The following is a 17,509-nucleotide window of genomic DNA, read 5'->3' on the forward strand; positions in this document are numbered from 1 at the left end:
TTGTGTACTGGAGGATGGAATGAGCTCTTTGGTTTCATTTCCAGAAATTTAGATGGTTCTGGTCCCTCCTGCTCTTCAAGTGACTCAAAAAAGACTTCACGTTTGAGTTTCCTCATAAGTTTTAAAAAGTCAATGTTTTCTTTTAAAAGAGTACTCGTATACTGGGGTACGAAAGACAAACCCTTTTGAAATACATGTTTTTGAAACCTAGTGAGCTGGTAACTCGAAATGTTTATCACTAACTCTTCATGATCTGTGCTGTCTTTCTATGAGGGTTTTTTTCTTTTTCCCCTCTCCTATTTGGCTTTTCTCTAAAAAAGTCACTTGCCTCTCTAAAGGTGGTGTCGCCCCCCCCCCCCCCCTGTCCTCTGTTTGCCTGCGGTCTTCCTTTCCGATTCTCCACTGGAGACATCAGAAGATACTGTTTCAAAAGTACTCCCTCTACGTTTCCGCGCCACTTGGGGGATAACATTAGAAGATTGCTTATAATATTCCTGCCAGCTGTATACAATATTCAATTTATAATCTACAGTGTCCCTTCTAAATGTCCTAATGTTCTTTGATTCAAGTTCTTTCTTATAATTATCCAATTTTGAGTTAGTGTCTTCTAAGATCTTCTGGATCTGGTCTTGGGTTTGACTATCCGACAGTGTGTTTTTAATTGTATTAATATCCTCTTCCAAATGGCTAAACTGTTGTGTCAATTAAAATCAAGTCTAACGAACACTTGTTCAAAATTTGTCTCTACTTTTTAATGAATAACGGAATCTCTTTACAAAGTGTTGGTTCTAAGTTGACCGTCAAACCCCTAGGGATTCGATGTGCTCAGTGGTACTTTGCCAAAGTTGAAGCATGTAGTTTATAATTAATTTCCCTTTGTATTAAATGATCCAGCTGTCTAATTAGCTCATGTTGCTTGTCTGATGATAGTAAGCCCTTACTCGTAGTTTTAATCAAACCTAAGATTTGGCTGGCCTCGTCCTCGCTGAATCCAAGTACCTCTGCTAGATTTGAAATTAAAGAGTTGATCTTGGCGAACGATATATTAAGCATCCCACTGTAACTATCTTTAGGTGTGCAACCTCAAAACACCAGCACCTAACTAGTCTAAAAAGAAGAAACAAAAAGGAGGGGAACAGCCAACTTAATGTGACAATTTACAGATATCTAATAAATCAATGCTACTTCTGGTGCACCAGGATAATGACCCTGCCTGGGGACAGTACATACAAAACAATCACGCAAACAGCAGTTGTCACCAACAGGTAACCAATTAAATGAAAACATCTTCAGTGACTTTGCTGAATGGTTAGAGGATACATAATAGGTTTCTTTCATTTGTCCATCCTTGTGGCACTGACTTCCATGGCAATTGACATACCTGAACTCTGGGCAAATGATGCTGTGCACAGAACTGTTGCAATCTCTTCCTTTTTTGCACAAAAAGCATCCTGCGCTTCTCACACAATCCAAATATACACCCTGTTCTCATTGGTTCAGTCATGCTGGAAAAGTACACAATTAGCACATTGTAAGTTATTGGCTTGAATGTAATGTTCTTCATTAAATAATACACACTCAGAAGGGCTTACATTGAAGGACAACTATGCTGCAGAACTCGAGAAGATCTATTATGCAAAGTCTGGAGTTATAGTTGCCTATGATGCTGAGCTATTCGGGCTTGATAAATCAACCATTCATATAGGCACGTGTGAACGGCTCTTCTGGAAGAATCTTCTGTATTAACCTAAATGTTTCCTATTAGCCACCCTTCCTGCAGATATTGACTTCCAGAAGCAAGAGATTGGGTGATGGACAGTCAGATATGCTGTTAAGAGGGTGGCCTCTGAGACCAGAGAAGTGGCGGAGGTGAATCAGGCATGGCATGGACACTTTTGACTACCCTCGATTTCCCCATGTAGGAAGAAACTAGAGTCGGACATTACTGAATTGGGCTTCGGGCATGTACTGGGAATCTTGCTTGAGTACATGCCGAAGCCCAATTCATATGTTCCACTTCCACAAACTTAAAGAAGCCCAGAGGCAAAGACAAGGGAGGTTGATGGAGGAAGAGTTGGTTAGCCTTGTACACATACCCTGGGCCTATATATTTGTGGCGGAGGGAGGACGCTAACCGCACATGTTGAAACGTGCTAATCTACAGATGATATGTCTTTTTGCCCTCGCTCAAGCGAACACCATATCCATAGCTGCCATCACCAACAAATGGAAGGGTGAGTCGCACCCAAAATGTGTAATGTGTATGGCAGAGAGAGTGGATTTGCCACATTTTCTTTTGTTATGTCCTGCTTACGACCTGTTTAGGGCCCAATGCATCCTCCCTTTTTTAAGAAGTGTAGGAATATTGGAAAATCCAGATGATGCCCTTGCCTTTCTTTTGGGGGACCTGGACACTAACATCACCAAATTCACCTTGAGTTTTATCTTTGGAGTATGGCGGCACAGGACAAAGAATGCATTAGTTACTGTGACTAGATTAGGCCTCTGGGGCTGCAAGCATGGTCATAAATACAGGGGGTTTGTTACTAACTCTCCACTATGGTGCTAATCATGGGCTTTCAACATGTTTTTATTATTACTGTTTGTTTATATTGTTCAATTTTCTCAATGTTTTATTGTCACGAATTTGTATAATGGAGTGTTTTATTTTGCACATTTTTATTGTTCGTATTACATCTTGTCACAAAAGATTCAATGAGTCAAAAGCGTAAATAAAATCTAATCTAATCTTAAACTGAAGTCATATTTAAGTATTGTCAAACATAACAAAACTTAATAAGAGAAAATATGCTATGTTGTAGGTTTTACTGAAAATGAAATTAAGTAAACCAACGGAGCTTCTGTATTTATGCTGTCATGTGAAAGGAAATATAATAACCTGTTCAATTAAAATTTTAGTATTCTATAAGGAAATGCAACACAACGTTATTACAAATTACTTGAGAGGGTAGTATATTTGTGAACAGAACACACATATTGTCAGATTGGCATTCTGAGTAAAAACAAAATAAACCCATTTCTGTTACTTGGGATAAAATACATCTCATGAATCTAAGATGTTAACTTTGGTGCACCTGAAACTGTATGTTTGTGCAAATGTCGTCTTTTTTTAAAGCACTAGTTCCAGACCTCAACAACTTCACTTTGATTAAAGCATTACAAAGGCTAATGGCATATCTGTCTTTACTTGAAGATGAAAGCCTTGTTTCTAAATTTAAAAAAATACACCAAAGTGAGGCTTATGTTGGGGATTCAGCCCACATCCATCATCTTGTATTACTAATCTGATCACAAAGGCCAACAAGTTCAGCGTCTGGTGGATCAGTAAGTGAAATCCTAGAAGCAGATGCCTTAAACAGACCCTAACCACCGGCTGTGGCCCAATGAAGATTGCCCGTCTGTTTCTTCAAAGCAGCATATAACAATGGCCCTTTGTTTAAAGACAGCAGATGGGTCTGTGTATGCAAGGGTATGCCACATATGTCATTCAAATTAAAATTGGATAGCAAAATGTGCATCAGAAAAAAAATGCAATTAAATTGACTTGTGGAAATACATTTGTTTTTAATGTGTTTTTTTCCTGTTATATTCTTTGTAAGGTTTCTTTTGTAAACCAAATCACAAATAAAAAAATTGAAAATTCATTTGGTTTTGTAACTCTAGAATCCTTTGTCTGATTGAAAAAACAGATACAGCTTTAGATTTTGAGGGGAAACACAGATCATACGCATATAAAATAAAAGAAAATATTAAAATGCATAACATGCATACATTTGCATATTAACATTAACTCTGTTGTGCGTGCAGTGACAAAAACATAAAGGATGTCTACAGATTCAGGATATTCTTTTGAATCTGAATATATAATACATATAATTCTTAATAACATCACATGCCAATAAAAAGAATAATACAAAAAAATGAATATTCCTGTCAAATTTTCATTCCACATTTCTAAGGGAAGTGGTCGCTCGCAGCGGACGCATCCCGTTATGACACAGAAAGTTCAATGGGCAAATGAAAGCAAGGAGGAAGGCCCTGGTGGGCGTGAATAAGAAAAGGTAACCTATCACAGGCTCTGTCCAAACTAAAAATGACACATCAGCATTTGCATGGTATTTTTGCTTAAACACAGAAAGCAATTAAAAGGATTTTAGGGGACACTGTTTACAAACTAAATCACTATAAAGGGGCAAGGTACAAGTTATATGTGCTTTGTGATTTAGAAATATAAATAGAAATGTTATGTGACATCATTGTATTAGGGCTTATCTCATGCAATTTGGGATCTCTAGAAGCTTTAGACATCGCAAATTGAAATGTGGAATAACAAGTCCTTCGATTGTTGTCTGCAATAATCAATAAAGTAATAGAAATCTCTTCCTCGATTGAACACATGAAACTGGGGTGTTGAGAGAGTGAATCTGATTCCAAGAGAATAGCGATGGAGTTAGATGCTACTGTCCCAGAAATTCAGAAACAAACAGAATTCTTGAGCCCAAACCTTGAAATATTCAACAGTATTGGTGCCCAAGCTAGGTATCAATTGTGTTGCTGCAAATATTTCTTAATGGTTTAAGATAAATCAAAGTGAATTGTTTTGTTTTAAAATGTATCCTGAGAACCATTCTACATTTTTAAATTAAACTTAAACAATCAACTTCTATTTCTGTGTCTATTTTGTGGGGTGTTTCATTCTAACGTCTACTATCGTAATTCATATTTGTTTTTCCATGTATGGATGTGTGATTGAAAATGTGCATGACAAACCTACCAAGACAATAGCAGGCAGGCTGTGTTTCATTTCTGTAGATAAGCTGCCTGTATTTATTTGATAGATTGTAGCTATAATATAAATAGCTTCTCCAGCAATGACATTTAGGGACCACCTTTAATTCCTTGATACATTTTTTTCAATTTCGAATGAACCAAAATATTCAGATTTAAAAAAACTGGTTTTCTCTCATAGATTGTGGGTTGGGATTGTTGTGGTTGGTGAGGTATTAGATCAGGGATATTTTTCTATAAACGACGCAATCACTTGCAATGCAAATATATTCCAAAGATAGATGTCATTGCATATTTGTTTTTTTTGTTTTGCGGGGATCCTGAAGTTACAATGTCATTGATGACAACACATAAATGCATTGTGTAAGACAGATTGTGCCCTAGATCACAGATATCTGCGAAGTTGCATTTTTGTGTGGAATTTTGTGTGTGATGGTCCCTGCTGAATAATCTCATAAAGGATACAGGTTGTTTTTGGAATAAGAGAGATGATAGCTAATTTACAATTATTTGTATTTTTGTGGAGGTGTGGTTTGATACAATACTGATATTTTGCAAGAGAGAAATAACATTCAGACATATTGTTTATCAGTAATAATTAATTGCTATTTGTCATAAAATATCCAGTCTAAGAATGTCTCGAGAGGTAATTGTTGATTTAAAAATTGTCCAGGATCACGCACTGTCTAGCTAGTTTCTGCATGGGGAATGGGTGACGCATGGTTTTGAGTCATGGAAAGTAAGTATGAGGGAAAGAGTGGAGTAATAGAACCACATATTTGGGAAGAGCAGAGCCCATTGGACCAGTCATTACAGAAGATGTATATCCCTTCCAGAAGAAAGACATATGCTTGTGAACCTGCTTAGCAGATCGCCTTTGCCACCTCAAGTTGGTGGGTGAAAGACTAGCTGAAAGAGAACCTTGCTTTAACAGAGACAGAAGTACTGCCAGAAGACAGGAGTAGAATTAACACCTATAAAACAAGTTAATGATCAGCAAGAGCAAGAAATAATAAAATACAGGAAGCCCTGGATAGGCACCAAACTTCATTGCAAAAACAACACAGTGTGGTTGAGATAATGCAAGTTTAGCCCCTGTTTTCCGGTCCTGGTCTATGTAAGCGTGTACTCTTCCCTTCCCCTGAGCAGGCACATTTCCCATGGATACCACCATCCCCACCCGCCAGTCCACCTGGATAGGGAGGGGCACTGCACCTGCTAAAATAAAATCGCTGTTAACAGGAGATGGGCTACACCCTAAGTTCTTTGATCACTAAGGGACACAGACACCAGAGTGAATTTTATAGGGATCCCGATGGGCCCCCTTCTTTATTTAATAAAAGCACTAATACCTTTTCCCTTTTCCTTTGGTGTCCCCTCATGTGGGATCCAACTACATCAGCTCCCCCTTCCTTGGAGTGGTCTCAGGGACCCTTACGGTGACTCTGGCACAACAGATCCTGACCTAAACCAGATACACCCCATATGGAGTGTGTGGCCAAAGAATGTGGGTGGTCCCATCTCACTAGGCAGCCTCAGGCAGTCTGCCACACTATCTTCTACCTCACGCCACAGTACATCCCCTCTCCCCCATATTTAAATGAATGGCCATCTCTACATAATGTCCTACCCCTACTTAACTTTTCAATCTACTTAACCTACCCCCTTTTAATTACCCCCAACTCTATACTTCCCCCTACTTAGCAATTATCCTCCATAAAAATAAGTAAATAAATATATAAATATAACTACATATACATATATACATTGGGGGACATTATGACTCTGGCGGTAGCCATGCCGGTTAATACTAGTACGGCTGCCGCCAGAGTCATGAATTTTCCGGCACCCGGGAATGGGCAATTACTGGGGCATTACAGCCCTTGCGGACCCAGTAATTGCCCATTCCCGGGCGCTGGAAAATATTACTCCCTATTCCCATTTGAGTCCCATTAGACTCAATGGGAATGGGGAGGACGGATGCACTCCCCATTCATGAATGGTGCCGGTGCATCCGTCAAGGTCTGCGAGAGGGTGCCTTTCCGCCTGCAAGGTCAGACCCGACGGGCTGAAAGGCGCCCGCTCACAGAACTCGTAGTTTGCCGGTCCGGAAACAACGGTCCTGGCAAGCTTACCGGTACCATTGTTTCCGGACCGGCAAACTTGTACAACATATATACAACAGAAAACACTATGTCACAATGGGGTGACTGCTGCAGTCAGTCACCCTTTCACAGTACCTTGATGTCTGTCCTTAGGCTCTGGACGAGCGGGTGCAGGGCTGCTCCTGGATGGTGGCTGGCTGGCTGGTAATGGTGACTGCAGGGTGGGCCTCTCCCCTGAATACTCCTGATGAGACCCTGGACCCTCTTTTTTTGTCAGGGTGGCCTCGTCTATGACACAGGCCACATACTGTCAACGTGCATGCCCATGCTCCTTGCATGTCCTTGTGGCCCCCTGCATGACTGGGATTCCGACCATGCATCACAGACCTAGCAAGCGACCCGTTATAGTCTTCAGGTGGCGTCCCCTCCGCTGTGGGTATGCCACTGAAACCCACGGCCCTTTTAGGGGCAGGTGACGTTCCCATGGCACCAGAAAACGCTGCCTGTAATCACTGCTGCATGCCGCGACCTCTCTCTGGCCTGCTCCCTCAGCAATGCATTGTTTGACGCAGGGCATGGACCGAGTCTCAACAAAGCAGCCCGGGACTTCCACCATCTGCTCTACTTCACCTGAGTTGTCCGCCAATGCCAACCCGGGACTTTGTTCACCCCTCTACCCAGGATACTGTTGGGCCTGTCCAGTCCGACCCCGGGATGGGTCGACATCCGCCACAGCCCTGGAGTGGACGAGCTGCCCCTAACATAAGCAGCTCTGCCCCTTGGATTAGTCCCTGTCTTTTCTTTTAAAATCCTTCTGGATTCTGGATTCTTATCTCTACCATGCCCAGCCCATTCCTGAACGGGGAGTTCTATGCTTTTGTTCCTTTCTTCTTCTTTTTTTTTTAAACATTCCATCCAGCCCCATGGTGGACTCGATACATTCTTCCAAAAACACACACACAGAGCACAAAGAAATAAACTGCACATTTAATAAAATGCCTATATTAACCTGGTGTCTGCGTCTTTGTTTCTAGGTGTTCCATCAGGGGACAAGCATGTAGCCGCGCTAGCCAGGCCCTGTCAGGAAAATGTTGCTGAACACGTCACAAAGGATGTGGATCTGGAAGCTGAATTTGATCACTTACGACTGTGAGGAGCCAGGAATGAGACGCGGACACAGAGGACTCATGTTTTGGCTATACACTTTTATTGAAAATAAAAGAGGTTAAGAAAATGCCTCACTATCCCTAATCGCGGAGGGGTTTGCTTACCTCAACAGAAACTAATGATCTGTCCTTTGTCAAGATGTCCAAAAATAAGTAAATGTCCTGTGTCTGTAATCCTATTCTAGCCCTCACAATCTAAAACTAATTCTAAGGTGCAAAGGATTGTGTCTCTGTTCTTTATAGTGCACGAATGTTCCAATACAACACAAAAGTATAACTCCCAACAAAAAGTTCAAAGTTTCAATGTTCACGGTTCCAGGGAGTGATTCCCTTGCCCAGACTCCTTTTCTCAGTATGAAAATATTTAACACAAGAGTGATCAATTTCTTTATTACCCAAGAGAGCAACGCTCTCCTCTTGGTAATTCCACAGTTCCGGGGAATAGCCCCTTTCCCAATGTTTCTCTTTATATTTAAGATAGTTAAAAAAAAACACTGTCAAGGATCCGTTTTACTGTAGTCACAATTTAGTTGCAGGTTCCAGACTCACAAGTTACCTGGTATACTGTCAAGTATCGTGGACCTTCAGGTCGGGATCGAGGACAGATGAGGAGCCCCAGTCCCTAGGGGCAACTGGGGCCTCTTTCCATAGATGAAAAGGAGACTTTGACCCCCAAGAGCGCAGTCTGCAGGGTATGGAATACCTGTCAGGTTAGGGCTTGAGTGAAAAGGCAGGAGCAACAGCAGAGCTATAGGGAAGAAAGAACAAACACAGGCAATTAATATTGCTTCAGGTATGTTCTTCTTGTTTCCACTAGTAACACCCCCAGAGCACCCCACACTTACCTGTTGACCTGTTAGGTGAAGTGGAAAACCTACTTGCAGTGATGCAAGCAGCCTGGGCTGATGAAGTGCTGTAGGTAATATCCAATAGGAAAATCCAGGATGTGGAGTGCAGTTCAAAAGTTAAGTTCCCAAGGGAGACTCGGACCCGGCGGCACCAGAGTGCAACTAAGGGGACACACACACAGTCACCAGTGTCCAGATGCAAAACAAGGTATCCAAGCAGCTTAAGCAATTCGGGCGGAGAGCAGGAATGGAGCCGAACAGGGCAATGGGAATCCAGGGGAAAAAGGGGAAACAATCTTGATGGTAGTCAGCAAAACGTCCAAGTACAATCCACAATAACAAACAAGATTCAAGTTCAGGGGCAAAAACCTCATCAAATTACAGCATAGCGTCCCGGAAGATGAGCAAGGCAAAAAGGGGTAGTGGAAGCAGGTACATATGAGAGAAGTCGAAAGGAGAATAGAGCGCACAATGAATGAGTGAGATTCAGCCAGCAGGAGGCTCACACAAGGAAAAAGGAGCCGAGATAACGGACAGCAATGAAGGCAGAGACCAAAGAATCACCGGTAGAGGTTCGCTGTGTCAAGGGGAGCCGGGTAAACAATCTGAGGAGGGAACTGTGCGTCGGAAACAGCAGGGAAATCAAGAAGAGACAAATCCGATTGCGTAGCCAAGAGTCAAGGTCCAGAAAACGAGAAGTTCCAAGGAATCAGGAAGCACAGAGCAACTGTACCGTGCAAGACAGCAATGGTTTAGAAGCACCGTTGTAAACCACGGAACAGCATAAATGGCGGGCTTCCGGTTGAGGCGTGGAACGCACAGCACATAGCGTTCCACGCGGTCAATTAACGCCAGGGCTGATGGAAAATGTAGTTTGTTGCGTGCGCCGAGGCTGATGTTGTAACAAACGCTATGGCAACCTCCAATTCCTCATGCCCCGTAAACGGGTGATACCTGGGGAACACCGAGGCATGACAATACCCCCGCAAATGAGGCCATCCCTGTGAGGAGCGCAACCTAGCAACATGAAAAGCATGCAACAGTGGTGGAGTGTGGATGTTAACTGCTGGTTCCCAGGTCCTGTCTTCTGGCCCATAGCCCTTCCAATCAATCAAATAATAGCGGGTACCTCGGGTAACACGGGTGTCCAATATGGCCTGTACCTCGTATTCGCACTCACCCTGTACGGTCACAGGAGCAGGTGAGACGGAGAGTCTGGTGCCCGATACATAGGGTTGAAGTAAAACAAAACATGGAATAAAGGATGAATCTGCCATTGTGATGGACCAGCCAAACGAAAAACACCAGGATTGATGCATTTGGTGATGGGATAGGGACCCACATAGTGAGGAAGCAGCTTGCGTATTCCCGGGATGCACATGTGCTTGGTAGACAACCAGACCCTGTCCCCGGGTTGGTAATCTGGAGCTGGGGAACAATGCTTATCAGCCGGTGCCTTAGTGCGTTCCTCAGTGGAGAGCAAGTGCTGAGCGACAGCTGAGCGGAAAGAGGCAAGGGCATGCCTTGCTGCATCAGCAGCCAGCACTCGCTTGGAAGAGGGCATTACAGGGGGCATACTCTAGAGTGGTGCCCGTACAAGGCATTAAAGGGTGAAGAGCCCACTTAAGAGTGGCGAGAGTTATTATATGCAAATACGGCCCCCAAATCCGATAACCAGTCGGACTGGTACTGCAGGCAGAGGCAACGCAGATACTGTTCCATGGTGGCATGAACTTGTTCCGTTTGGCCATCAGTCTGTGGATCTTAGGAGGAGGACAGGCGAGCATCAATGCCCAGAGACTTTGTTAATGACAGCCAAAACTGTGAAGTAAACTGCGAGCCACAGTCAGAGATGATTATAGTAGGTAGGCCAAAAAGACAAACAATATTGTCAAAAAATAGAGAGGCCAGTATGGACACGGAAGGTACACCCTGACAAGGGACAAAGCGTGTCATCTTTGTGAATGTGTTTACCACAACAAGAATCGTAGACATGCCTTTTATAACAGGTAGTTAAACTACAAAATCTAAGGAGACCATGTACCAGCGGCGGTGGGGAATGAGCATGGTTTGTAATAGGCCCATAGGTTTGCCTGGACATACTTTACACTGAGTACAGATAGAACACCTCGATATGTATTCCACCACATCCTGTTTCATGCGTGGCCACCAACACCCCCTCTGGAGTAAATCGTAGGTCTTTGCCTGTCCCGGGTGGGCCGCCAGTCAAGCGTCATGTGACCAGTCAAGTGCCTGGAGCCTAGTTCTGGCATCAGGAATATATATTAATCCTTGTACATACGGTAAACCGGATACGAGGCAAGCTTTCAATGCTACAAGATCGGCGGAATGATCCCGCACCCAGTGCCAGATGCCATCCAGCAAGGAGGAAGAAACCGAGCAGACGCAAATCACAGAACCCTTGGGAAAAATGGATGTGATGGACTTGGGTTCATTAGAATACCCCCGATCCATGACAAAGCATCAGCCTTACCATGTAGGGGCCCTGGATGATAGGTGACCATGAAATCAAACAGCGCAAAGAACAGATGGCAATGAATTTGTAGGGCATTAGTGCACTTGGCGTGAGACAATGCTTGCAAGTTACGGTGGTCAGAGTACACCGTTATTGGGTGTCTGGTCCCCAAGAGATGGTGTCTCCACTCCTGTAAAGCGACCCTAATGGCGAAGAGTTCCCTCTCTATTATAGTATAGTTTCTCTTGGAGGGGGACAAGGTTCTGGAATAGTAGGCCACCGGATGCAGACGTTGTGTGAAGGGGCATTTCTGTGACAATATAGCCCCCACTGCCACAGAGGAGGCATCCGACTGCACCACAAATGGAAGAGAAGGATAATGGTGTTACAATACGGGAGCTGAAGTGAATGCCTCCTTTAAGGCCTGAAATGCGACTGTGCCTCTGTGTTCCAAAGGAAAGGGACAGAAGGACTGGTGAGGCAGGTGAGGGGTGCCACAATGGCTGAGGTACGTTGCTACCGGCACCCTTGTTTACGGGCCAGCAGACCTGTAATGAGACCCTTTCGACTTTGAGGTGAGAGGGGAGAGTACCACTAGGTATGTCAGCAGTTGAAAGAAGAGAAAATGAAAGTACTCCCAAGCAGTGAATCAGTGAGGAAATGTATCTAAATAAGTTAAGAGAAAAGACTGACAATGGAGGGCCTCATTACGAGTTGGACAGTGTGGGTTAAATGCAGCAGTATTACCATACACCGCTGCATTACCACATCGTTGGGCAGAAGGTTGGAGGATTCACCTCCAGCTACGAGATGGAGGTAAATCCATCAGCTTTCCACCCAATTTCAGCAGAATTACCGCCACAGTAATTCCACTGAAATGCCCCATGGAGTCCTACGGACTCCAAATAAATGGGCACTAACACCTTCACCGCCACTTGTAATCTAGTGGTAATACCGCCGGAACAACTGGTGGTAATGGTAATTCTGTTTGGTGGTATCTCAGAAGATTTACCACCGAGATCCCATCAAACCTATAATGAGGCTAATTAATGTATGGTTCATCAGAGAGACCATTTAGTGAAGTCCATCTGGCTAGCCTCATTGAAATAGGAATGCAGCCCTGAAAAGGCATTCTAAGAACCGCTTCCTATGCAAGGAACTATTTGGGGAAACCCAGAACACTTTGACAGACAGGACAACATCGATTTTGAGCAACAAGAAGAAAAACCATATTATCCAATCCCTCAGAAAGGATTTAAGGCCTATAACCCAGAAAAACAAACAAAATAGAAAAGAGAGGACCACTCATACAGACCAGATAGAAAATCCTCATACAGTCATTATGGCAAGGAGAGTGAATATGTAATTTGATTTTAAGCCATATCACTAAATACATTTAAAAAAAACATAATATGTAAACAAGGAGAGGGGTTCACTAGTGGCTCTGACTCTGTTTGGGAATATTTACAATTGTTACAACAGATGATTGCATCATTTGGATTGAAAAACGAGTCAAAACAATATTGAGTACATAAAATGGCATTTTTCCACAGAGTTGTACAGTTTCTTTGCTGGACTGGAAGACCAAAATCACTAGAAATGGTCTTCTTACAAAGTAGTCATTTTAAAATATTTCTAAACACACGGAAACCCCCAAGAAGCCAGCAAGGCAGCCTATAATTCAATGTGTGCTGAGGATCAAACTCCTCGGGAGCTTGCTCTAGCACGCAAGCATGCACTTGCCCAAATTCTCGACATGCTGGTGCCGAAAGATGGAACGTTAAAACTACTTTCTTTCACACTCTTCTGAAATATGTAATTGCTCAGTTATTCCACAATTTGGTGACTCACGATCATTGTAGTGTACTGTAAACCACGCTACAGTGATCCATGTGGTACAGAACCCAACAGCTCAGAAAAATAAAGAAAATAACTTCAAACAGAAACCTGTGCAAGCAGCCATCATGGTTCCGGTGGTAAAGAATACTCCTTTGTTGGACTTAGTATCTTTAACAACAGTGTAGTAGGTTTTTGGCCCCCACCGTCTCTAACAGGCAGAGAAGACCCTCTGTTCAAAGCCAGACGACTTGTCCTCAAACTGGCATGCAAAATACTCATACAAAAACCAGTACCCTCTACTGAGGTTAGCCTATCCTGGGCTACAAATATACTGCTTCACAAGAGAGATATAATCAGAAACAAGAGTCAGGTTCCTAGGTGAATCACAACCAGAATGTCTTTGGGGAAAGAAGCCAATCACCTTCTAGAACCAATTACCAAAACAACGTTCTCCTCGTAGGTTCCAGGTTAACAGATCCAAGTATCACAATGAGTGGGGACAGAGCAATGCATACAACAGTTATCAGAATTACATGGGGAATTACCAAGCCCCTAATAGAGACAACTATGTTCAAAGGGAGGAAAAGCGATATGACCAAAGAGGGTGGATATAGAATTTCTCAATTTGAACGATAGACCAAAAAATTGGCACAGAGCATTGATCAGACCCCAAAAATGGAAATTCAAATTGTAATGCTCCTAGAAAAACTGTCAAAACTGAATCAACCGGTTAAAAAGTATAATGACATAAGGAAAACTTTCTAAATGGAAATACCCAAATGAGAAGAGGAAAGGGGTGATACGATATGAAAGCGTTGCCAAGCCTTAGAGGGAGCTGCTTTTCTGCTCTGTGAAAATACACATGAGTTAGCTGAACAGTATGTGGAGTCCAACAGTGACACCTTTCATTCCTTGAAAGAAAGTCTGATAAAAACAAATAAATGATGTTTAGTGAAGGGTAAAATGTGACAATTTGAGAAAGAGGAGAACTCAGTGGGGGTGGGGCCAGGAGTTTTCTTTTTCAAAGATGTTTGGCTTCCTCCAAAAGATCAACAAATTGAATTGAAATTGACACTCAAAGGAATATAATGAGATTAGTCAAGAAACCACTAGACGAGAGATGCAAAAAGAATTAAATAAAATTAATTTGAGACTGAAAAAGAGGGTATTCCTTCATCTCTAGATTTTCCAAGGGGCCACACTCTAAGCAGTCACCTGGAATATGAGGAGAGGGGAAAGTCTCTGTTTCATTTGTGATTTCAAAATGTATTTGTATTCCTACGGTGCCCTTGACCAACCCACCTGAACTTGAGCTTGAGAATAATGACCACATGGGCAGCCCAAGGTCAAGTGCATGATACCCCAAACATGTGTAATATGTATTCAGAACTATCCACTAATTCACACTGTCTCCATAAGTTGGACATGAAGGATGAGAGGATTTTTGTGCCTATTGAGATTCAGGAGCATCTGATTTAGCGCTCATAGAAGGAAGAGATTAAAATCATAGCTTTACCCTCAACCCCCTCTTTGGGGAATTACACAACTTTGATGGAAAGGAGATTAAAGTATATGAAGTAACCGAATTGGAAATTAAAGTGGTGTTCTATCGACTCGCCCATCTGGTGATAGTCATAGCTCCTCAGGGCACTTCATAGATTGTCTGAACCAGGTGCTCTGGATTAAAACCTACTGCTCAATCACATTAAATAGACGAGTCAATTACATCAGCTTGAGTCATCCTTGTCACCTTATTGAAAAACATTCACAATGTCTGGAAATTAATTTCCAAAATACTCAGATCCCAGATATTACTAACATACCGCTGAAGGAACATGATGATAGTGAGGGGTCTTGCACTGAACCTTTTAAAAATAAATCACCCACCAAATAATGAGTAGTTCTCCACTCTGGATGGAAACACATTGAAGTTCTATGCATGGCAGACCTCCAGCGAGGCTCTAGGTCAACCAGTGGAAAACTCAGGAGATTGAATAAGCCATCTAGCTACTTTTTCAAGGAAAAGAGAGCTTATATTCTTCCCCCTTCACATTAATGGAGACATGGATTGGGTTCTCTCTAAAAGTCTGTTTAACTTAAGAAAGAAGTTTTACTAGCGAAAAATGTTTAGTCAACTACAGAAAGATTCAAAGATTTCCATATTTAGCCTGCTAGATAAATGGGGCTCTGGTCTGGATACTATGGATTGAAAACGACTGATAGCAAACAGATGTATGTTTGTAACCTAATCAATACATTTTAATTGCTCTGCCATGAGAGATGTCATTTCTGATGTTTACTTAATTGATTAGTAAAAGTCTGGTCCAGAATCAGGGGAAGCCTGATGTATTTCAATGATCTTGAGAACGCATTTCAGTCTGCTCAATTGCTACCTTATGCTGCTGAAGTCCAAATAAATAAGGAATTATTCCTGGAAATACCTGAAAATATTCTTTGCCAATAAATATCGGAAAAAGACAAACCATATTCAATGAAGAAGCTTTCATTAATTTAAGTAATGTTCTTCAACAACAATGATTTTCTCTACATCCGAATAAATTAGTAGATTTTAAAATTGACACCATTCAAATATTGGTTGACAATAATGATCCACAAAGTGTCATTATATCTCAAGAACCTCTATTGGAATGGCTGTCTGTTCCAAAACAAAATGTGAATACATTTACCATGAATTCTATATTTTGTCAAATTGTAACACTACTTATGGTATTAGTCCATAGACTCTCTAATACTAAACAAGAGGGGAATTTCATGGTACACACATTGTGCCCCTTTAGGGTTGAGGACATTACCTATGACACTTTAGAGGATGAAAACAGGTGTTCCAAGTTACCAGTAACTATCTTGATACCAAGGAATCATTTGTACAGGTAGATAACATAAATATAAATGTCTCCACCCAACTTGAAGATACTTCAAAAAGTGCCACTCAAGAAATATTCCCAGGTTTATATCAGATGGCCGAAGAACAGATCAGTCTGGCTGATTCCTGTGAGACAGATAAAGGAAGATAACAATTGAGACAAGTGTTTCTGGATTTCAAGAAAATGTTCTCTGCTGAGTCATATGACTGTGAAACATGTCTCTACATTAGACAACAATACCTATGGACATTGGTATCCGTAAGAAGGTACAAGTTGCCTCTCATGATAGAATCACTCATGACGATTATCAAATACTTGGAGACCCGTGGGATCATTGGTCCACTCCATACTACCTTTAATAACCCAGTACTAGGAATATTAAAACCCAATGGCCAGTGAAAACTGTGTGCAGAGCTAAGGGAACTGAATAAGGTGGTACACAGGTCAAGGTGGCTTGGCTTCTCCCTTAAATGGATCAGGGACTTGCACAGATACAAGGTTCTAAACTATCTCCGTTTCACAAATGGATATTGGTACTTCTCTGTAATCCCTGAACATTAATATAAACTGGCTTTTATCCTTAGAGGCAGTGTTATGCATGGAATTGAAGGATATGTGGGTACATTATTAGTGAGAATGAATTCAATACACTCCCACATAAGGCCAAGCCTGATCTTCTAGAAAGAAAGAACATGGACTAAGTAGATGGCCTATTAATAAAACGTAAAACAATGGAAGAGCAATTGGTGTACATTTGCCTTGTGCTGACATAATTAAGGAATGCTGGTGGAAAATCATCTCTTTAAAAAGCACAGTGGTGAAGAACCAAAGCACATTTTGTAGGCAACAAAAATTACAGCCGAGACACTCATCCTCAAAAAAAGAACTTTCAAGCTTTACTGAAGTTGAAAAATGTATGTGAGTTTTGAATTCTCTTAAGATTGACAAACTGTAGTCATAACTTCACAGAGAATAAGTCAAGGGGAAGCAGGAGGGATCTGTTAAGTTTGACTGTAAATGGTTGAATCACATTTTTTATTTTAACCAATTATTTTACCACAAAATATGGGCCTCACCCGCACCCTTTCTCTCCTACCACCACCCACCCGTTATATATACCTAATCCCAACTCACATCTATCTTTTTTGCAGTAAAAAAGAAAGAGGAAAAACAATTTGTGAAATATAATTGGACCAGGTTGATAGTCGAACAAAGTGGGAAATACCAGTGCTAGTGAGGGTGGAGGGGCTCTCAAACAGAGGCTGTTAAATAACTGAAAGAAAAACTGTCCCAAGCTCCCTGCTTGCCTTTTCCGATTCAAAACACATTATTATTTATGGTAACAACCTTTTCTGACATCTGTTTAACTGGAGTCTTATAC

Source organism: Ambystoma mexicanum, chromosome 6p (genome assembly GCF_040938575.1).
Source record: "Ambystoma mexicanum isolate Mex_15411 chromosome 6p, UKY_AmexF1_1, whole genome shotgun sequence".
Lineage (NCBI taxonomy): Eukaryota > Metazoa > Chordata > Amphibia > Caudata > Ambystomatidae > Ambystoma > Ambystoma mexicanum.